The 23,432-nt window shown below is 42.1% G+C and overlaps 2 long non-coding RNA genes across 2 annotated transcripts in view; one reads left to right on the top strand and one right to left on the bottom strand.

Moving 5' to 3' along the window:
• LOC109526849 (uncharacterized) overlaps positions 1–1,540 on the bottom strand; it is a 6,291-nt gene extending 4,751 nt beyond the window's left edge. Inside the window, exons 1-2 of the long non-coding RNA XR_002170423.1 lie at positions 1,437–1,540; positions 1,282–1,336 (exon numbers count right to left, since the gene is read on the bottom strand). This is a non-coding gene — a long non-coding RNA (uncharacterized LOC109526849). The remainder of the gene's footprint in view (positions 1–1,281; positions 1,337–1,436) is intronic.
• The window catches only part of LOC109526848 (uncharacterized), a 34,065-nt gene extending 10,946 nt beyond the window's left edge, over positions 1–23,119 (top strand). The window contains exons 2-4 of the long non-coding RNA XR_002170422.1: positions 14,675–14,820; positions 22,570–22,644; positions 22,713–23,119. This is a non-coding gene — a long non-coding RNA (uncharacterized LOC109526848). The remainder of the gene's footprint in view (positions 1–14,674; positions 14,821–22,569; positions 22,645–22,712) is intronic.
• The last annotated feature ends 313 nt before the right edge of the window (positions 23,120–23,432 follow it).

Here is a 23,432-nt window from a genome sequence, read left to right as displayed (position 1 = left end):
TTATCCACACACACACACACACACACACACACACACACACACACACACACACACACACACACACACACACACACACACACACACACAAAGGCACTTCCCATCATATTTCAACATGCACTGGTTACACAATTAGGTACACCTGCACAAACGCGAAACAAAACAATTCTGTCTTGTGAACAATACTTTTTAACTCAATGTAACAATGTTGATTTACTGTAATATCCACTCGCTGCACGAGAGTGTTAAATTAAATCATATTGTTGTAAAATGCAGTTATGAAGATTGCACTTGTATGGGATATTTACAGGTGTACCTACTGTCATGTACCGTATGACATTGTTTTTCCAAGTCCAACAGCTTAGTGAAGATTAATCACACAAAATGTTAACTTGAATTAAAATGCACACACACACACACACACACACACACACACACACACACACACGATTGCTCAATACACTCGAAAACTGCGATTGGCTGACAACCGGTTCAGGGTGTCCCCCGCCTACTGCTCGAAGACAGCTGGGATAGGCTCCAGCATGCCCCGCGAGAGGATAAGCGGGTCGGAAAATGGATGGATGGATGGATACACGCGTAAAACACGAGCGATGCCACTTGACTTGCACTCGAGCCTAATGTGAGCTGTCCGTGGTCCTGAAAGCTCCCAGCCTCTCGGCAGCAGCATCTTTTTGTCGGTCCGTACACGCCCTAACCTTAACCGTACATCCCTCACCCCCTCCCCCCACGTGTGTGTTTGTGTGTGTATATATATATATATACACACACACACACACAGGCATACACTTTGGGGTGCAGAAAAAATGCAGATTAAAATATTTTGACATTAAAATGCAATTAAAGTGCAAATAATTTGGAAACAAAATACAAAGAATTGAAATGTACTGAACTGAAATGCAATATAATTTTGATAAAATACATTTGGTCTGAATAAAAATAGAAATCAAATAGCAAATTTAGTTTCTGAATTCGAGCAAGCAAACCAACCGGTAGGATTTCTCGCCACGCCACCTGAGTATGTGCATGCCCTGTGACGCACGCACTCTCTTCAGCCATTCCATAATATTAATAATCACTATAATCATAACGACGCAAGACGCCACACGCGCATCTTAAAGTAGATACACCACAACTGCAACAATGCCCCATCTGGGTGCGAGTGTTCGTGTGTGTGCGTTTGTGTATGTGTCCGCGTGTGTGCCCGCGTGTGCACGTCCGCGCGTGTACATACGTGTGTGCGATGGATGCAGGGAGACGACTTACCTCTGCTTGCTCGAGCGAACGCTCCAAATTGGTCCGGATGGAATGAAAAAAAGCCCTTGGGAAAGACAGAAAGAGAAAAAGGGAGAGCATTCACAAAATGAGATTCCTTCCACGCACTCGGCAGGCAAATAAATAAAGCATCCATGGGTCCATACCCGAGCGCGTCCACACACACGCGTCTGCTTGTCGCTGATGCAACACGTTCGAGCCCTCCGTTCGTTTTCTCTCCTCTCCACTCCGACGTATGCGCCTCCATTTTACAACCCCCACACACACACACACACACACACACACACACACACAGACACACACACACAGACTAGCCTTTCTGGAAGGAAATACTGCAAAAGCAGTACCACCCCATGCCCCCCCCCCCACACACAAATGGAAGCCAGTCAATTCCTCCAGTCTGCGATTGACCTGCATTGACGTCATTGCGTCATTAGGTCTCCCCTGGAAACACGGGGGCTCCCAAAAATAGCAACACATTAATTCAGCCTGCATGTGCTGGGGTTGGCTTGGTGGTGGGTAGAGTGGTTCTGTGAAGGGGGGCCTGTTGGTACCAATCCAGAAGACCCCCCCCCCCCCTTAACCCGCCCACCACCAATAATACAGTCTCTCGCTCTGCCAAGGACAGGCACATCACGACTTGGGGCTATTTTTAGGGAGGAATGGATGGATGGATGGAGAGAGTGAGGGGGAGTAAGAGAGAGGGAGATGGGTGGGCATGTTGAGAGACGCCCGCTCCTCTGCTCTACTCGCCACTAGCTGCATCCAAGAAACACAAACTGCACCTGGGGGTATAAAAATAGAAAAATAACCTTCATGTAGCCACGTGGCACTTGCCTGACTCTGTCTTGATGCGTGTGCCTGCCTGTGTGCATGTGTGTGACCGTGTGTGTGACTGCGTGATTGTGCTTCTGTGTGTGTGTGTGTGTGTGTGTGTGTGTGTGTGTGTGTGTGTGTGTGTGTGTAGAACAAACAAGAGAAGGGCATGGAGCTATTCATTCAAACAAAGTTTGATAAGTTGGATTTCCATGAAGGAAGGTGATGTCATTCATTTGTTTCGGTGGGTTGGTGCAAAACATGAAGGAAGCTTTCATAAGCAAGGAGGGACCACGTGGCTATGTGCAAGGAGACATTATGTATACATTTTTTCATTTTCAATTCATTGGGATCTTGTTCACGATCATGAGCAGGATGGAGCAGAAGATCAACAGCTGGATCGGTGCAGTGTCTGCAGTGATGCGGATTCTGAATCGGTCTGGCTTGGAGGAGCAGGAACTGAGTTGATATGTTCTTTCCCTGAATCTCTGGTCACGAGCTGTGGGTCGTGACCAAAAGCACCGGATAGCAGATACAAATTGACAAAATGTGTTTCTGCGAGAAGAGCCGCTGCTCCTCCACATTAGAGGAGTTGGCTCGGGCATCTGATTCGGATGCTTACTGGACGCCTCACTCGTGTCCCACCAGCAGATGGCCCCAGGGACAAGCCGGGACACGCTCGAGAGATTGTTTTCTGGCTGGTGTGTGAATGCAATGGAATTCCCCAGGAAGAGCTGGACGAAGTGGATGTGGAGAGGAAAGTCTGGGCCTCCCTGCATATACTGCTGCCCCCGCTACGTACCTGAGATAAGTGGAAGAAAATTGCTGGTTGGATGGATTAAAAAAAAGGATTTTATTTATTCTTATTCATTTCTCTCTGTTCTTTTGATCATTTGCTATGCTTTTTTGCTAGTGCCTTTAATTTCCTTTTTTTAATATATATTTCTTATTACATTTGTATATTCAGTTTATTCTCTTTATCTGTTGACTTTTTTCTTACACGATAACTGTTTATTGAGTTGATAAATTATCCTTTTTTTTGATACTTTATTTTAGTCCGTTCATAAGTTATTCTACATTTCGTCATTGTCTTCGGATGATTTTTCTTTCTTTTTTCAAATATATATTTCTCTACATTTTTGTTTTATTTTTGTATAAATTTGATATTGATGCTTCTGCTGATGCTTTGCCAAGGGAGTGTGGCGCCTTCAAGTGTGAAATTTAAACTACCTCCGCCATCTACTGGCCATATGGGTGACCTGCATTGTAAAGGCAAAACCCCAAGTTGCATCATATCTGGAATCAGGGAGTCACTTAGCAACTACAAGACGTTTACACAGTTATGTTACACCTACTTGCTTACAAACCATTCTATGACAAATTATTTAACCAAGGCTCAGCCATTCAGAAGACAGGACAAATGGCTTGAATGATGCCTGAATGTGATGATTCACATTTTTCCAGGTTTCATTCTCTGGGTATTGATTCGATTGCAAGTGGGCCAATCTGGTTGACTTCGAAGACGTTTTGCCTCTCAACCAAGCCGGCTTCATCGGGTCATGCCATTGGCTAATTAGAACAGGTATCACTCTTTTTTTTTCATGATTAGTTTTTAAATCGCTAGCATTTGCTAATTTATTCTTCTAATTTGAATGAGGAGTTTAGCTTTCCTCTCTCCTGGGGTAGTTTAAGTGTGAGAAGGTTCAGTCAAAAACAAGATGTGACATGAGGTAAATTGCTTCCAAGGGGGTCCAAACTCTGGCTGTAATTCATATTTCAACAGTAGATTCAGAAGTAGATGTGGTGGAAATTCAGACCTAGTTCATGTGTTCATGAGGGACTGGCAAATTTTCTTTTGTGTTGCTTGGATGAATGACACGGCTGGGCTCTTTTGATGGTAGTCAATCACTTTGGGTTACAAACTTCTTTTGTGTACATTTAGCCGTGTGCACTTTCCATGATCACAGTATGTTCTGGGTCAATTTTGGCTCTGTCTATATCAATTAATGAATGACATTTGTTTTTCAAAATGTAATAATAACATGTCTGACATGAATAAATGGATGATTCATTGTTAATGTTTCAGAGGAAAAGGAAGTTTATGTTTATACCATTAAAAAAAAAAATCGGCAGTTCTTGCACATGTCTGCCACCACTTCAGGCTCTGAAAGGCCAGCTCAAAATAATTGCATACGTTTAGACCCTTTTTATTTCTCTCAATGGAGTTTGTTTTGTTTATTTTGATTTTGATACATTGTAGATATTTTTCACGCAACCTTTTGGTACCTGTACATTGTCAAATATTTTCTTTTTGGGAAAAAAATGTACATTTCAGGGTGACATTAAGGTGATTGCTTTAATTGCGGTCAAATCGCAAAACGTGTGAAATTTGACCTGGACAGTATGTAAAGGTTAATCTCCTCCAAAGCCAAAGCGCCTGTCTTTCTTCCTGCTCGTGATGGTTTTTAAAAGGGTTTCGCAGTGTTTTAATTGCGTCATTTGGCGTCCATATGGTACAAATATAACACAGTGGGGTACCTTGGGAGACATTAGTGGAAATGGCCTTGAGGGCTTGGAAATAACAAGCGGCAATATCTGCAGAAATTAAGAGCAGACGCCAGCATCCATTACGGCTCCTGACAATAAGCAGTTTCGACTCGACCTCCTGTAAATCACAGTGCAAAACCCTTAGAGCGCAAAATTACCAACGACAATAAGAAGAGGGTGGTGGTGGTGGGGGGGTGACAACGTTTCCCGACCTGCATTGAGCCGAGGCAGTCCAAAAATGTCACACCGCAACACAAAATAAAAATGTCATAAAAGGCGTAGAAGGCTGCACAGTAGGCCACTGGTTAGCATATCCGCCTCACAGTGCAAAAGTTCTGGGTTCGATTCCGGCTCTGGCCTTCCTATGCATGTTTTCCTCTGTGCCTGCATTGGTTTTCTTTAGGTCCTCCAGTTTCCTCCCACATTCCAAAAACATGCATGGCAGGTGAATGGAACACTCTAAATTGTTCCGAGGTGTGAGTGTGAGTGCAAATGTTTGTTCGTCTTTGTGAGCCATGTGATTGGCTGACAACCAGTTCATGCTGTTTTCCGGCAGCAGGTTACCCTGCACAGACAAACCGCTGCGATAGGCGACCCTCGTGAGAATAAGCGGCTTGGATAAGGGATGGATGGATGAAAAGCGTATATGTATGGCAGCGCGCGGGGAAATGTATACTTTGTTTTCGAGGTAGCAAAACAAGAAAAAGCCATGGGGACAGGTAAACATGCCGAGGCCGAACTCGTGTTCAGGGGCAGAAGACAGAGAATTCCCAGGAGAAGCCGGAAGCTTTAGGGGCAGACAGGCTTGGCAATGGAAGAGCTATCCACGGAGACACTCGGATGAGTGTGCAGCAAACAATCTGGAAATGTGTGATTCATCTTCATTCATCAGCTTTAAATAGTTGCATGCGGCAGAGTGGCTGTGTGAGTGAAGAAGCACTGGGAAGAGCGTACCAGTGTCCAATGGCGGTGAACTGTAACAGAACTGCAACAGCTGTTCCAGACTCTCCTAAGAGAGATGAAACTTAATGACATGGAGCGAGCACGTTCTCCAAATAAAATGCAAAGAGTGCTTGCTTCAAGCTGTTTATTTATCCCTTCCGGTGTTTACTTAACTGAGACATAAAACGCAAGACAATTAACATCATATTTTCAAATGCCAAAAAACTGTAAGAATAACAAACTATCATTTCGGGTAACAAAGGTCCGCCACTTTAGTGCTAATATATCATATGAAACGCCATAGATGAACTAAGGGGATGATAGGGTCATCATAAACTTTCTTTTTCTTTTAGATTCACTTCAAATTTCCACTACATTTTTTTTTTTAACGACTCACCTGTGAGGACATGAATATCTTCCTTTGCACTCACACATCACACATTGAAAATCTAAAAACATCATTCAAGCTATTTGCATTGTTTTCTCAGTTGCTCTGCCTTGGTCACATGACATGTTAGTGTTGGATAAGTGATGGTGCAATCGGAGATTGCTTGAGATTTCGTCACCAAGAAGTATGTGTGGCATCATGGTCAAAGTGAAAAAACGCCAACCGGTTCTTTGATGGGTTTCAGCATTGGACACATCGATTTAGGTGGTTTTGTGTTGATAGGAGACCACGCGACAGCAGAGGGAGGCTTGCACATTCCCACCCCCATCAACTGATCGACAGGGAGCTGAGATACGGAACGAGGTCACAGAAGCTTCGAGGTAACAGCAGGATGTTACTGAGTTAGCGCCAGCTCCCTGAAGTGCTTTACAACGCCGCGGGGACACACGATGAGTTACACGCGGCGTTTGAATAATTCATCCAGATTCAATGTTTCATGAATAATCCTGAATTATCCATACGATTCTTGGTCAACGCTTGTGGCCTTCCCAGATGGAAACGCCGCCGAGCCTGGTGAAGAATGAAAACATCCCCGTGGCTAAGTGAGATAGGATTACTGAGACTGATGTAACACAATCAGCAACAAATGGGCATGTGCAGCACGCAAACAAATGGAAATGCCCTTGTGTTTGTTGTCATTTGTTTGCTTTGCAGCCATCGTCAACACGCAGATTCTGTTTTTCAAGGGAACACATAATGGAAATTCACTTTCAACCCTACACCTCAGTTTAGTCAACAGACGTTCTCAGACGGGGGCTTCAATTTAATTGCAGGTTGGTCCCATCAGACACTGTTGAAGTCCTCTCACATTGTGAAAACTTAAGTAGAAAGGGATATAACATCTGTTCCAAGATCAGGACAAAATGGTGAAGCAAACCGCTGTTCGCTGTTGTTTTATGGAAGGCATGTCCAGCTCCGGGCCTGGACATACTTCTTTCTGGAGCTTTGGTTTGTCCAGGACACTGTTGTGAGATTCAAGGCTTGTGTTTCTCTGCTTCTTTCACTGAAGCTCTTTCTTTTGAACATGAACAACGAGCATTTTAACCACATTTATATATAAATCCTCGTCTCACCCCTCGGGTGGTGTCCGTCCCCCATTCAGCTCGGGTCCTCTACCAGAAGCCAGGAAGCTTGAGGGTTCTGCGCAGTATCCTTGCTGTTCCCAACACTGCGCTTTTCTGGACTGAGATGTCCGATGTTGTTCCCGGGATCTGTTGCAACCACTCATCTAGTTTGGGGGTCACTGCCCCGAGTGCTCCGACCACCACAGGCACAACTGTCACCTTTATGTTCCAGGCTCTCTCCAGATCTTCTCGGAGCCTTTGGTATTTCTCTAGTTTCTCGTGTTCCTTCTTTCTGATGTTTCCATCACTTGGGACCGCTACATCCACTACAACGGCTTTCATATGCCCTTTATCTATGATCACGATATCTGGTTGGTTCGCCATTACCATCTTGTCAGTCTGTATCTGGAAGTCCCACAGGATCTTCGCTCGGTCATTTTCCACCACCTTTGGATGTGTTTTCCATTTTGACCTCGGGGTTTCCAGTCCATACTTCGTGCCAGATCAACATTTCAATTAGTAATGACACGCCTGCTTGGCCATCACTGGCTGCAGATGATCACATTACCTTGCTTGTCCAATTAGTTCACTCAGTAGTTAACGTGCTACTGTCATGATAGCATGTCGTGTGATTTTGTTTTAGAATGTTGTAATACATGCTTACTATGTTGAGCAAAAAAACCCCAAAGTGGTCGGACGAATATGTACCACATGGCTTCGCATGCGTCACGGAACGTGATGGGACTCAACATCCTACCCGCATCATTTGTCATGCCAAGTTGAGCAATTCTAGTCTCGCACCAGAAAAACTGAAGGAACACTTCTTGAATTTTTGTATTTCTGTAATGAAGGGTTTGATGAATGTGCATATGAGCTGCTTGGGTTCGGTACCTCTAATAAGGTTAAGAACCACGGATATATATATGGTGGGGTGAATACCGTATTTCCCGGATTATAAATCACATTTTTTTTCATAGTTTGACCTGGGGTGCGATTTATACTCTGGAGTGTTTTATGTGTGAAATTATCGACACTATTTTTATATCAGTTCACATGTTATTTTCACATTAAACCGCAAGAGGGAGCTCTAGGCCTGTGTTGATAAGTCGGCAATGAATTAGACGTAAGCGAAGTAGAAGAGGAAGCATTTTCTATCTCCGGGGTTGGCGGAGTTGTTTCAAAGTGACACAGAGGATGAAGAGTTTATGTGGATTTTGTGATTTGGTAAACTTGTTAGCATGTTCTGTATGCTATAGTTCTCGGCTTTGCACGAACGCCTGCCATAGGAGTTTTGTGTTTTCATCAGTAGTTCTAGTAGCAGGCCTTCCACTGCCTGCTTTATGAAGAGCAGATCCAATTTGGAAAAAAATTCCATGAAAATATAATAGTATATTTTTGGGGTTGTGTTTGCCCAGACGAAACCAATTAGGCGCACTCACTATTCCATCGGACTCCGATGGTGATAGCAGTGAAACAATTATAACAACATGTGAACACACATTTAAACAATTCTTAGCTGGGGAGAGTAAACAAGTTGCAGGTAAACCTTTCCAAAAAACTCACATTAATTATCAATATGGTATCAATAATGATGGAGTTGCATCATTAGGAGGAAAACAAATAACTCTTTTTGTTGCGTGACGGATGATGAAACTCTGACCTAAAAGTAACGATGACAAGAAAATGAACAAACAAAAGCGGCAAGTCGTCGGGAATGCCCGAGAGTACGGTTGCTGGGGAGGGAGCGGAAGGCGGATTGATATTCTATCAACGCTCTTTTGTTTGTTTTTGCTGTAAAGCCTTTGAGAGCCTGCAGATATTAATAGAAAGACAACTTTGCATGCTGCTTCAACACAACTGTCAGCATTATTCCTTCCCCCATGGAAAGCGCTCCTGTTTTGTCTCTGCTTTGCTGAGTTTTATTGCTTTTATGTGAGGTAGTTTCTCTTATGCAGAGGTGCACCTTCAGGACATCCAATACGAGGTTCCCACTGGCAACTTACTGCCAAAATGCTACAAAACTACTCACTGGCTTTTGAAAGTGCAGTGGTACCTTGACTTACAAGTGACCTGGACTTAAGAGTTTTTCCATGCTACGTGTCATTTGATACGATAGCCGGATAGTGACTGCAAATATAATTCACTTCACAACATGCGGCAGTTTGGCAGATAGTGAACAATTCATAAAAAGGCATCCCAGTTTAAGAACTAAATACAAAATAAAGAGTGTTACACCTTGTCTATTTGAAACGACAAAGTAACTTTGCCTTATATGAAAGTCCACTAGCTTAATGCTAACACACAATGCAAAACCATATAGTCAGGCTAACTAAACTAACACCGTTGGTGTGGTGTTAGAACTACACCACAACACATGTAGACGGCAGGGTTCTAAATTAGCACCCGCCAAATTGGGTTGAAATTCATTCTGGCGCGGGTGTTGTTAAAAACGTAGCAGCCAATTAGGCAACAAACTTTTTCTGTTCTCCTGCCTTGCCATTCAGTGTTGAAGATATGAAGTACCATAGTGTGATGCAGGCAAATGACAGGCGCCGTGTCCAATGTTAAAAAAGTTCATTTAGACCCCTGGTAGACAGACAATACTGTATAACAATGCTTACAGGCATATATTCTTCATCCATTGCAAAAAAAAAATACAAATAAATAATAATAATGACAATAATATGACTGTTGCTTATTGAACAGTTTTGACCATCGTCATTATTTATACCTTTATAAGGTGCAATATCAGTGCACTCCATTTACCATTTGTCATTTATGTCGAGGTAACCCCAGTGGCCGAGGCATGCTCACCGGAAAGAGCAACACGATGAAGGAATGGTGAACCACAAACTGTTTAACCCTTTACATTAAATTTAAATACCAGTATGACAATACTGTACTTTTTAAAATTGAAGGATAATACTAGAGTGATAATTGCTTTCTTCTAAGGGTGGCATCTTGGTGAGAAGCAACGATATTAAACTGACAGGAGGAGTTTTATTGAGTCAGACCATCGTTTTGTCTGCTTTGCCACCATCTCGTGGCATCTTTAGGCAATTATAAAACTGTTGCGCAGACATCAATTTTCAAGCTCAGTCCCCGTCCTCGTAGAGTATTTTTTTTCCTGCTATACTATCTCATTTCAACCACTCTCATTTCCATTTCCACCTGCTGCGAGACAATCGCCTCATGAAAGTTGCACGAAGCACCCGAGCATCAAAACCGTGCGACTTCAGTAGTGGAGCCTTTCCTGGAATGGACCACTTTGATTCCCTTTTCCAAATCTAATTGCATTTTGTTGCGGCAGGGTGGGCGAGACTGTTAGTACATTCCATGCTTTCATGTTTTAAGTGGATGGGAGACAGGAGAAGTTGTGGGGTTTCGTCGTTAAAAGCCCTCAATGGACACGCTGTCACGCTGAGTGACGGTTGAGAGCTGTAATGTACTAGGAGGTGCACTAATGCACCATTCAAGGGCAGCAAATTAGTGACCATGGATGTATGAAGACGTATGAAAAGAAAAATCATTCTCACCAGAAAGGACAACAAAGTCAGGAGCACGGCAAGAAAGTGGCATGACTTCTTGTTGATGCACATTTAGAAAATACCAGAAAACACTGAGCTCCAGCCCAGAAAGCCAGAAAAGTCACGCATTTTGGGATTTCAAATGTGTAATATTATTAAATAATATTATTTTTAAAAGTGATTTTCTTTGACTTCTTTGCTACTTTTTTTTTTGTCAAAGGGCGATTATACCGCATGACTAATTCAACAACATTACTAAAAGGATGTGTATAACGGATGTGTGTGCGCGTGTGTGTGTGTGTGTGTGTGTGTGTGTGTGTGTGTGTGCGTGTGTGTGTGTGTGTGTGTGTATATGTGTCTCTCTCTCTCTCTCTCTCTCTCTCTCTCTCTCTCACTCCTTGGATTCCATACTGCATTTTGTTTTGCGGATTACATAAAATTGCAGATAAATAAAATAAATAAATAAAAGCACAAGGTGAGGCGCACATTCCTTTGCCTCACTTTCATGGCCGTACAGAGCACCCATGTTCAAGTTGCTGTCATCCGCCTTCCTTGCATAGCTGCAAAATTTGCTCCAAAAAAAGCCCAAAATTGAAGTGAAAAAATTACAGAGATTGGACGACCAACCAAAAGAGGATCTAATTAATGAAGGAAGAAATTAAAGATCTGCTTCAAAAATCAGGTTCTGGCCTGATACCAGTTTTGCAGTTTTAAATGTCAAGCTGGTAATCTAATGGCAAATATGACACTCCGTTTGGCTCATAAATATGGAAATCTCACTCTCTCAGCCATGAACTGCATGCCTCTATTTTGTGTCCGTGCATGCGCCCGTATGATTGTGTGTCTCTGCGTGTGTTGTTGCGTGGAGAAGCAGCTGGAGTCCAGTGGCTGTTATCAGTCCTGCTGAGAGCGACTGAGAAGGGCACTCAGTGGACAGCCACTCGTGGGAGTCTAACAGACATTGATAGAGGACGAGGCTTCCTCCAGCACTGGCGGCATTTGTCCTGCGTGGGGCAGCAGAGATGCAGCACCTGTGGGTTCATCCAGCTAAAAAGCTTTTGTGCAGTGGTGGCCGCTCAATAGAATGTGCTCGGGTGCTGCCTCACCACACTGCTTTCCTAAAGAAAGAAAAAAAAACACCCACAAAAAAACAAAACAAGAAAGTGAAATACAAATGCTGATAATTAAATACAAATATTTAGAAGTGAATGAATGAATACCTATGTTTATATAAGGATATATATACTGTATACATATATATATGTGTGTGTGTGTGTGTGTGTGTGTGTGTGCGTGTGTGTGTGTGTATATATATGTATGAATGAATGTGTGTGTGCATATGTGTGTGTGTGTGTGTGCGTGTGTGCGTGTGTACGTGTGTGTGTGTGTGTGTGTGTGTGTGTGTGTGTGTGTGTGTGTGAATTACATAGCATCATCATGGGAGATGAGGAGCTGCGGGAATCAGAAAATCAATTTGTCATGGGACTGGAACGTGAGAATGAATACATTTTGGAGTTGTGCATGTTTTTCGCCGCACTTCTGCGAGCATTGCATCAGTGGAGCACAGCGCTGCCACATGCTGGCTGCGGCAAGGTACTTTCTGGACTCCACCGCGCACTTTGACTCAACATATGTCTGATCAGAAAGGCAAAATTTGTCACGCACATTAATTAAATTTATTAGACAGGCTATTGAATGTCAGCTTGTGTAGTACTGGTGTGATGAGACACACGTGTTAGCGATTTAAAAGCGAAGAAGCAATTTCTCTAGCATGGGTGCTCCCGCCAACTGCTGCGAAGTGTGTGTAGTTGCTGGAAGCATTGAAAATGCGATGCCTCTGTTCCCCACTCGCCCATGTATTTGCACAGGGAATATGCAAATTCAGCTATTTTGTTAATTTCAATGAAGAAATTAATCACATTATTGAATTGAAAAAGAAAATCAATGTAAAGCACGGACCAGATCACTAAAATGGAAAATCATTTCATGTTACAATCATTCTTTTATTTAATTTTACTTTTTAACTCTTCACATGCAGCGGAGGGGACAGGGAGGCTCTGCCTCACCTTCCTGTCCTGACCGCACATCCCTGTAACGTTTTCAATCAGCACCCCCAGCAGGTGGTGCACTATCCTGCATTTTCTGGCCACACCTGCCGCATTTAATAATCGGATGCTAAAATGGTAAATATGAAATTCTAATTAGGACGCGCTTGCCGGCTGCATATTGCCATGCATAGATTCATGAGGCCGCTGCGTGAAGTAGTTGACGTTTTTTAACACAGTGGCCAAGGGTAAACACACTTGAAAAGTACTTTTACTTTACTCGAGATGTACTTGTTTACCTCTGGCCTCCAACTCCCTTAACACTGACTAATGGTTTGTGTGGAATGGTGGCGCGTGGGGAGATACCTCAAACAGAGCTCTTTTTAATCCTGCATGTGTATGTGTGTGTGCACATGCATTTTTGTGTACGTGTGCGCATGTAAGAGCATGCACACGCGCGTGTGTACATTTACATCCGTGTGCCCATCACAGCTCGATAATGAGGAGCTGATTAATAACTCCAGCGCAAAGAGGGCATCTCATTGTCCTGTGGCATACTAAGGGGACTCGACCCGGCTTTCTATAAATGTTTTAAGTGCGTATACTGTATCTGTATATATAGCAGCTAATTGCACTCACTATTTCTAATCAGGGTTTGTCCTGAGTGCTGGTTTTAATTACTTCTAATGACTGGTTTTCAAATCAGATGTCAAGGATATGAGCTTATTGAATCATTAAGTTACTGTAACAAAGGGTAACCCCCCCAAAAAAATCTCAATGTTATTATGAGGTGACAGTTAAATTTTCCCCTGATTTTAGCGAGGGTCATGGAAGGTGACACACATGATTTCCTTTTGCAGGCCATATAACACGGTGTGGTGGGCTGGATCTGGCCTCTGCGCCTTGAATTTGAAACCAGTGGTCGAGTGTATTCACGTTAAATCTGCACTAAAAACCGCAGCTCTGATAAAGTGCTGTACATAACTTTAAACATAAAACACAATGTCTTTTAATAATAATAATAATAATAATAATAGTAATAATAAAACTGTGGCGGCATGGTGGTTGACTGGTTAGCATGTCCGCCTCACAGTGTAGAGGTGCAGAGTTCGATTCCGGCTCCAGCCTTCCTGTGTGGAGTTTGCATGTTCTCCCTGTGCCTGCGGGGGTTTTCTCGGGGTACTCCGGTTTCCTCCCACATTCCAATAACATGCATGGCAGGTTAATGGAACACTCTAAATTGTCCCTAGGTGTCCGGCGGATGGTTGTTTCATCTCTGTGTGCCCTGCGATTGGCTGGAAAGAGGTTCAGGGTGTCCCCCGCCTACTGCCAGAAGACAGCTGGGATAGGCTCCAGCACGTTCCGCGACCCTTGTGAGAATAAGCGGTTCAGATGATGGATGGATGGATAATCAAACTAAAATATACAAAAAATATCCAAGAAGGAAAAAAACTAAATATACAAGAGATGCTTTCAGATTGACATTTGGCACACAGTTGGGGGTTGCAAGTTTTATTCTCTCTCGTCTCCATGTGGTGTGAAGTTGTTGGAACATAATTGAAGTCTCCGCTGACCACCAGCATGACTGCGCTGGGATGTAATTTCGTGATCCCACCATGCGTGCCGTCACTTGCGTTGGCTGCAAGTGCAAGTTGCAATGCAAACAAACAACTGCGGTTTTCTAACAGCCGTAATTTTGTACATGGGAGAGGAACAGACAGATGTCAGAAGAGATGGTTCAACTTTGACCCATTTAGTCCTCAATCTTGCTTCACTGATTTTTTTTTTTTTTTGTGTGTGTGTGTCACCTCCTGGCTTTCTCCATACCTCCAGGATCAATTCCTTGCCGGTGGGACGCCAGCCAGTGCCATGTTGGGGTGAAGCCTCTCGCGATATTCTTCTCTCCAAAAAAAAAAAAAAAAAATCACTGCTAAAACGATTTAGCATGATACACTGCACTTTTTTTCTAATTCCATGTTTTTTCTCTTCTTCTAGGCAACCTACAAGATACTAACCGAGAGCCAAACTATGAATCTGAAAATGATGACAGTGCCTCAGTTGCGGATAAGAATCATTATATCTCATCAAAATCTGAATCATTGGAGGAAAACCACAATCTCTCTGAACGCAATAGAGAAGAGGTAATCATTTCCATATAAATCACCAAGATACACTGTAGGGCTCCCCGATTTTATTGCAGCCATAAAACTTTCAATCATTCTCGTGCAAAATGAGATTTTTTGACAGTTTACAAAAATTAAAAAGGGAGGAGAGGAGAACATCCTCTTGATTTGAGGGGCACAAGCGTGCAACTGTGTTAAGGTTGGAAGTTTGAGCCTGACGGCTTGTGTTTGTTTGTGTTTGGCCTGACATCTGTGACAACACACTGGACCAAATCGTCCCTCGCAAAAAATGCAGTTGATGAGCGCTTGGCACGGAGCCCGCCTTCGTGTTTGGCTTAGTGAGTTCCCTCACTAGGATCCCACCCGAGCCCGGCCTCTGTCGCCAGAAGGAAACCCGTCAAGGGGGTGCGGCAACAGCAGACTTAATTAGCAGGAGCATCTAAAGTCAGGCCAGGGGTCTTTTGCGACTCATTGCATACTCTATTAAAATAAAATCCGAGGTTTCTCGAAAAACGTTTTGAAAGATAGTATGACATTCAATTAAAAATACCAATAATGAAGTTGAATGCAGTTCATTTTTTTTACTAAATGCACTAAGGAGTAGCACCTAAATTTCGTTGTATGTAATGCAATGACAATAAAGGCGATTCTGATTCTGATTAAGTGTGGCATATTTCATATTTTTGATGGTCAAAATTGTTCGATGAAAAAATCTTCTTCGTCTTCCTCTTCTTATTATTATTAATTAATATTATTTTCATGGTGGCACAGAGGGTGACTGGTTAGCATGTTCGCCTCACAGTGCAGAGGTCTGGTGTTTGATTCCAGCTCCGGCCTTCCTGTGTGGAGTTTGCATGTTCTTCCCGTGCCTGCGTGGGGTTTCTCCGGGTACTCCGGTTTCCTCCCATATTCCAAAAACATGCAAGGCAGGTTCAGGGAAAACTCTAAATTGTCCCAAAGTGTGATTGTAGATCTATGTGTGCCCTGCAATTGGCTGGCAAAGTGTTCAGGGTGCCCGAAGAGTGTAGGGATAGGCTCCAGCACGCCCTGCGACCCTTGTGGAGATAAAGCGGATCAGAAAATGGATGGATGGATTATTATTATTGGATTATTATTATTGCACAAAAAAAGCAAACATAAATTCGTTAGCAGAAAAAAAAATCCTGCTGATGGTAATAATAGGTCATATCTGGAGAAAAAAATTAAACTGTTATGTATGTGTATCAAGAAGTGTGATAATGATACCACCACTACTACTGCTACTGTTAATACTAATACTACCACTACTAATAATAAATAATAAAGTTGTAATAAATAATAAAGGATTTGAATGATTTTAATGAAGTGAAAAGTGAAAAAAAGTTGACTGCTTACACAATATTACACTTTTAAACCTCTACTGAAAAATTGTCACACCATTTCATTTATTTTAATTTGTAAATACATTTGAGTGTTAAAACATTTTCTTAAATTTTAATGTTCCAAGATTTCACATTTCGATCATTTTTGCCCTGTCACAAAATAACACCAAGCCAAGATTATTTACCTTAAATACATTAAATGCTTTTTTGTTGTTGTTGTTGTTGTTGTTGTTTTGGGTGACTTCCAGGCCATAGATTTTTTTTGGGCATATTTCATTGATCTTAAACTAAACCAGTTTGCTCGTCTTCCTAAACTGTGCTACATCTACCGTGTATCTTAAGTAATGCTGACACTGGCGTGTGTATAACCTAAATGCAGTACACCGGACCAGAGGAATAGGCGGAATTGACTTTTAATAACAACATTGACAAGTTCGGCAACAAACAGGTGAGTAGCAATAAAGACAAGGAGCGTTTGAAGATTGGAAATCCACAGATTGCAGGAAGGGGAAACTCGCACATAGTTGTCATAAGAAAATAACAGACAGCCACGGGGACAGGCAAACGTGTTAAGGCAGAACTTGCGGTTCACCGGGAAAATGACCAGGCCGGAATGTTGGGAGAGACGTGGTTGCCATTGAAAGAACAAGCGACGTGAGTGGAAAAACAAAACACTGGGAGAGCAAATAATTGCCAACTTAGATGGGTACATACAGTCAGTAAAACAAGCAACGGAAGTAACAACTCTCTGTCCATCAAAGGACTTGTTATCTCATGTAGATGCCCCGTAATCTGCAATTGAGTAAACAAATAACCCTATCTGAGAAAAAGCTGGTGTCTTGTTCAACACTGAACGAAGCGGTGAGCGGTTTGATTAAAGGCGTGTGGGACAAATGTCAAGCGTTTAAATGTGAAGCTCCAGAAAAAGACATAAGGCATGAACGAATTGACCGTGGCATTTTAATTTCCACCGTCATTTTGCACACGCATGTATCCTGACATTGACTGTACTCATATTATCTGCCTAAAGGAGAAAGAGTTGGATCAACGGATTCAGTAACCGTGTCCTAATTTTTGTTTCACATGTTTGGGATTTAAATCAGGATTGTAAAAAAAAAAAATGATGAAGAACAACTTTACTTTTGTTTGAAATCAATCACAAATCTTAAAAGTGACATGAGAGCTTGGGGAATGAACTGAATTATCGATGAGTTTCACGCTTGAAATCGACACGAATCAAGTGTTGTTGGTGTTCGTTTTCAAATCGGCTAATTTAGTGATTGATTTCAATGCCAGCCCCTTGAGATGTATCATCTCATTTTTGAAGGGGGGACCTTTTAACACATACAAATAAAACAAGTACAGTATACAAAACGATAAATCCAAATGACAAACTGCCTCATCCACTGGACACCACACGCCAATGCGGACATCGTGACTCCTCCCACCTCCCTCTCCAATAATCTCCCTCGCACAGACGCTGAGTGTTACCAGGACCACCGTAATTGCTGTAAGTGGTCTGTCTTTGCAAGAGTAATAAAGTGAATGTTATGCAATAAAAATAAAAATGACTGTTTTATGGAAACGGCTGATGGATGTCAAGGTTGACATACTGTCTACCTCACTATTTTTCCTCCCTCTGATGCGACATGAATGTTACAGGCTCACATATTTAGATTTTATTCTCTGTGAAGGTCTCAAAAGACATCAGAAGCAAGGACGCTTGGTTAAATCTTCGGCATTACGAAGCGGGACAATTTTTTTTTTTTTTTTTTTTTACACACTACCTACGATAGAAATAAAGTGAATTTAGCTGCCACATAAATCATCCATCCATCCATTTTCTGATCCGCTTAACCTCACAAGGGTTGCGGGGCGTGCTGGAGCCTGTCCCAACTATCTTCGGGCAGGAGGTGGGGGTCAACCTGAACCAGTTCCCAGCCAATCGCAGGGCACACAGAGACCACTAAACATTTTTGCTCACAATCACACATTGGGACAGTTTAAAGTGGTCCGTTAACCTGCCAGGCGTGTTTTTGGAACGTGGGAGGAAACCAGAGTACCCAGAAAAAAAACATGCAGGCACAAGGAGAACATGCAAACTCCACACAGGAAGGCCGGAGCCAGAATCGAACCCTGCACTTCTACACTGGGAGGCAGACGCGCTAACCAGTCAACCACCATATAAATCATACCACTGTAATATTAATGTAAATATACGCTGATTTTAGTCACTGTTGACAGATGTAATGAAATTTTCCGCTCGGCATGCTCGCGAACAAGGAGAGGTCAGAAAAGAAAGGAGATAACCCAAGCAACTTGGTCTTCACGTGGTGGTGGTGACGTTCCAAATGGCGACGCCACCCATCAGCAGCTCGGCATGGATGAGCGAGTACCAATAGAGGCTGCTGTGCCTTTGTTTTTATGGCACATTAATGGAGATAGACGGCAAGATGGGGACATTAATGATCCCTGACAAGGAAATGAAGGATGTGAGTAGAAATTATATGAAGGCATGAAAACGCGCGTGCGCACATGCGTGCGCACACACACACACACACACACACACACACACACACACACACACACACACACACACACACACACACACACACACACACACATATATACGCACACACGCACGTAATAATGTGTGGTGTCACAGGCAAGCGGGCCAAAGGAAATGGCGACATGACTTGGGAACCCTGATAGGAAGGGAATGGGATTAGACAGCAGGCTAAAGTCAACGCGACACATCCACTTAGGGCAAGTAAATGGCAATTACTCACGTGTATCAGTGGCGGCATCACAGGGGGGTATTTTTGGGTACACCCCCGCAGATGAACTACAGCAGAATCAGCGAGCAGGCTAAATTCAACATGAAACTAATGTTATAATTAATTTGTATTTTCTCACACACATACACAAACTTTATAAAAAAGCTTCTTATCATGATTTGAAGTCTTTTAAAACAGAGGCAAAGTAAATATTATATATGTAATATGTAATATATTAAATATGAGAGTAAAATCATAAAAGGAGTAGTATGACAAAAACGTTTTATTTTTATGTTGCCTTTTTTTAAACAAACTATTTTGAGAAAACAACAGAATATTGCAAGGATGTACAGTAAATATTATTATTATTGTTTTTAGAAGAAAGTAATAATATTCTGACCATAAGGTCATATATATTTCGTTTTTTTTTAAAAAGTTAGCTCTTTTGAGGAGAAACTCACTGAAAAAAAACTGAATTAAAAAAAGCCCAATTAAGTAATATATTCATTTAAGTGCAATATGTTTGAATGAGAAAATTAAGTATGTTTTCTCTTTTTTTTAATATCATAAATTTCATTTTAAATACATTCGTGATGAGCAACAGCTCCTGAGAAAAGCTGGCAACACTGCAAGGGCCTTTTTGGAGTGCTTGCTCACTTTGAAGGAAAAAGAAAAAAAAAATCAAAAAAGGCCAATCCCCGATTAGGCAGTATTGACCTTGAACGTGAACGGTGATAACAGTGTGCGTTTTGTACGTGCAACGGCTCTCTGGTCGTCATCCTCCAAAGATGAGGAAGCGGCATATGGAGCATGAAGGAAGGCCGGCCAGGTCTGCGGCATCAAGTAGGATTGTCTGACAGGATATGCTTAGTTCCACACTGCTTCATGCCACGCTAGTCGCCTGAGCCAAGTACTGTATGTGCATGTGTGTGCGGATATATGTGTATGTGTGAGTGTGAGGGAAGAAAAGATTTATCATAACCCTCTTTTGCCTAAAGAGACTAGGACGTATCCCAAAAGTGCTAGCAGTGGTGACAATATCATCAACAACATGTAGACACACACAAACATAATAGACACATTTTATTCCACACAGTCATATGCACCCACACCCACACCCACACACACACACACACACACACACACACACACACGCATGCATGTAAAAACAGATGCTGCCGAGCCACTCGAGAAAAACGCCGCCAATGTGTTTAGGAAACTGCTTGGCCTCATGAGGCAACGATCTTTTATTCTCCTTTTTGTCCCGAACAAACAAACCTTGACATACTTTGGCTGGATTTATACAGCAGTGTACGTTTTTTTTTTTTTGAAAGTCTATTTCCTTGTACATTTCCTAATATGACAAAGTCAAAGTATGCCAAAGTATTTTGATATTGAAGAAAAATTTGCTGTGGACCATGTCAAATATTCTGTTGAGAAAATGGCATAGGCTGCTAAAAATATGCATGCATCTAAACTGCAACGTAAAGCAAAAGAAATGAGCCAATTGAAGCACATGCAAGTCAAGCAATACTCGAGTCTCCCTGGCATCGTCTACACCAGGGGTCCCCAACCTTTTTTGCCCCACGGACCGGTTTATGTCAGACAATATTTTCAGGGACCGGCATTTAAGGTGTGGCGGAAATAATACAACAAACTAATATGGTATGAGCTGCATGAAAACTGTGGTGTTTTCGAAATATAATAATAAACACAAGGAGCGTCTAATCTGGTCGCAACACTCTGATCGCTATGGTAATGTTTAATGCCTTCAAAATACGACACAATGCAAATTCAAAGTGCATGAAAATGACGACTCACCACAGCCCCGAGCTTGATTTTCTGCAACCAGACGGTCCCATCTCGGGGTAATAGGAGACAATGACACCTCAAGTGTGTGTTTTAGGTCAAGTCTACTTCGTAATTTTGTTTTAGTCGCCGTTGCTGCAGAAAACCCCCTCCTCACACAGGTAGCATGTCGGAAATAGCAACAGTGCTACTGTGGCGATCTCAGAATATTCAGCCATAACTTTAATCCAGTTGTCTCGAACGTACTTTTAAGGCCGCCGTCATTTGCGCTCTCCAGCAGTTTTATTACTCATTTTGCGAGCTCTAGCGTTTTGTTTTTAGCGTAATCGGTCACGTGACGAAGAAGCGCGGCTTGACGTGTGTCAAGCGTGACACAGACGGATGTAACGGAGAATCCGGTAATTTTTCAAAATAAAACATCTTTCGTATTCCGAAATAAATAAAACGGAATTAAGGCAAGTTCTTTCTGTGCGGCCCGGTACCAAATGCCCTGCGGACCGGTACCGGTCCGCGGACCGGCGGTTGGGGACCCCTGGTCTACACTGTACAGCGCCGTGAAAATGCATTTGCCCCCTTCCTGATTTCTATGTTCTTTGCATATTTATCACACACAAAGATTTCAGTTCATCAAACCGATTTTTAATATCGCACAGAGACAACCCAAGGAAAAAAATGTTTTTTTTTTTTTGTTTTTTTTTTTTTTAATTCAACAAAAGTGTTGCTTGGGTCTTGCTTGTGAAACTAAACTCAGCTTTCCCCAAAAATGTCATTAGTCACAGTTACTTTGTGATTAAAAAAGTCGGTGTGTTATTTTTTCACAGAGGGAGGGGTTTTCTTGGGTAGTCTCTGTGTGATATTAAATTGGTTTGATGAACTGAAACCTTTGTTTGTGATACAGATGCAAAAAAAACCCCCACCAAAATCAGGAAGGGCCAAATACTATTTCACAGCACTGTAGCTCAGCAATCCATAAAATCCATACTTGCCCTCGCTAGTGTTATGCAAAAGAATCACAGTACGATTGTATACAACTTTAAGTTCAATACATTTGCAATTAATCTTTGAGACGTTTTGTTTTTAAGCATTTATTCAGGTGATTTTTTAAATGTATCTTTTAATCTATGTGCAAAACATTTTAGAGTGGATTGTCGAGAAAAAAAAGGTATAGGCGGATAAAGTCATACTTTTTGTTGAAAAAAAAAGAAGTTGGATTTTCGAGAGAAAAATTCTCAATGTCATGATCTTAAAGTTGACTTTTTCAAGACAAAAAGTACACTTTTTGTGGTATTGAAGTTTTACGAGAATGAAGATATATTTTTTCGAAGAGCTATTCCAAAAAGTGTTTTGCAGCCATCTTGTGGCATCACTTCGCAATTATGGACCTTTTTTTTTTTTTGCGTGGGCGTGAATTACTCGCGCATTTTTGCTCTTTGCGACACAAATAATGGAAATGAATTCAATTGAATATTATTAAAAAAAAGGATAAAATAAACGATGGCTCAAAAATCTCCGATATAGTCGGAGCACGAACGATGAACTGTGATGCAGTCACATTGAAGACTCGGCTATCATAACATCATTGTAGTTAATGGCCTTCCTGGAATCATGGCAGTCTCCCAGATGACTTTGTATTAAAAATGCTTCTGTTTCTTGCATGACTTGAAAGTCATTTGCCGCAGAAATTAAAATTACATGAAGCCAGCGAGTGGGTGGCTGAGAGATCACGGAGCGGGCCAAACGCTTAATGGTGCCAAATACTTCTCAGAGGATTAAAAAAGTCTCGTTTTCTTTTTTTTTTTCTGCTTTTGGTTCTTCTCCAGGAATACGAATGAAGTCGAGCGCCGTTGGGGCGCAGCGCCGCCGAAGGAAGCGTCTCACGTCCTCGTACCAAATAAGTGAGATGAAAGCAACACATGATGATCAGGACTTCCCGGGAAGAATTTTAATATTTCATGTGGCCTAGATTCCGGCCGTCCTCTCAGTCCCCACCCCTTCCTGCTGTCCTCCCGTTCCAATTTGTATCAAGGTGAGCACTTCATTTCAACACCTACTCACTCAATTGTGAATGTTGAAGAACATGCACACGCGCGACTGTGTGAAACTGCATCAAAATTGCGTGCAGGTTATCGTACTGATTCCTTCAAATTATGTGTGCCACATACACCTCTCACCTCAAAAGTGAGCATTATTTTTTGTATTTTTTGAATACAGGAGCGCCCATTGTTGCGTCTGCTGCATGAATAATGTGCTAATTAGCTGCCGAGCCGCTGGGGATGCACCCTGGCCTTGAGCCAGGCAGGCTACAGTTGATATGGTTCCAACCCATCCGCTGTTTCTGACCTCGCTGTTCATCAAGTAACTTCTAACAAAAAAAAAAAAAAAAAAACATCTATAAAAATAATGACAGGTTGTTAATTGAAGCAGTTTTTTCTCATGGAGAGCACTGCATTCATTATTAGTAGTTTTTTATTTTTTTTACAAAGCGTCGCCGGAATAGTGGAGCTGTCCGCTGTTTGTTTTTTTTCCACTTCATCAGATGCCTAATAAGCCTGAAAATAAGTTTGTACCACTCTAACAACACGAAACACATGCTTTTTTTATTGTCGTGTGGAGTCTTGGCAATGTTTCGGGGGAGGGGGGTTCAAGCCTCAAATGTATATTAAAGTTCAAATCGTAAAGTAAA

This window comes from Hippocampus comes, unplaced genomic scaffold (assembly GCF_001891065.2).
Source record: "Hippocampus comes isolate QL1 unplaced genomic scaffold, H_comes_QL1_v1.1 scaffold112, whole genome shotgun sequence".
Classification (NCBI taxonomy): Eukaryota; Metazoa; Chordata; class Actinopteri; order Syngnathiformes; family Syngnathidae; genus Hippocampus; species Hippocampus comes.
This window is presented reverse-complemented; position numbering and strand designations above follow the sequence as displayed.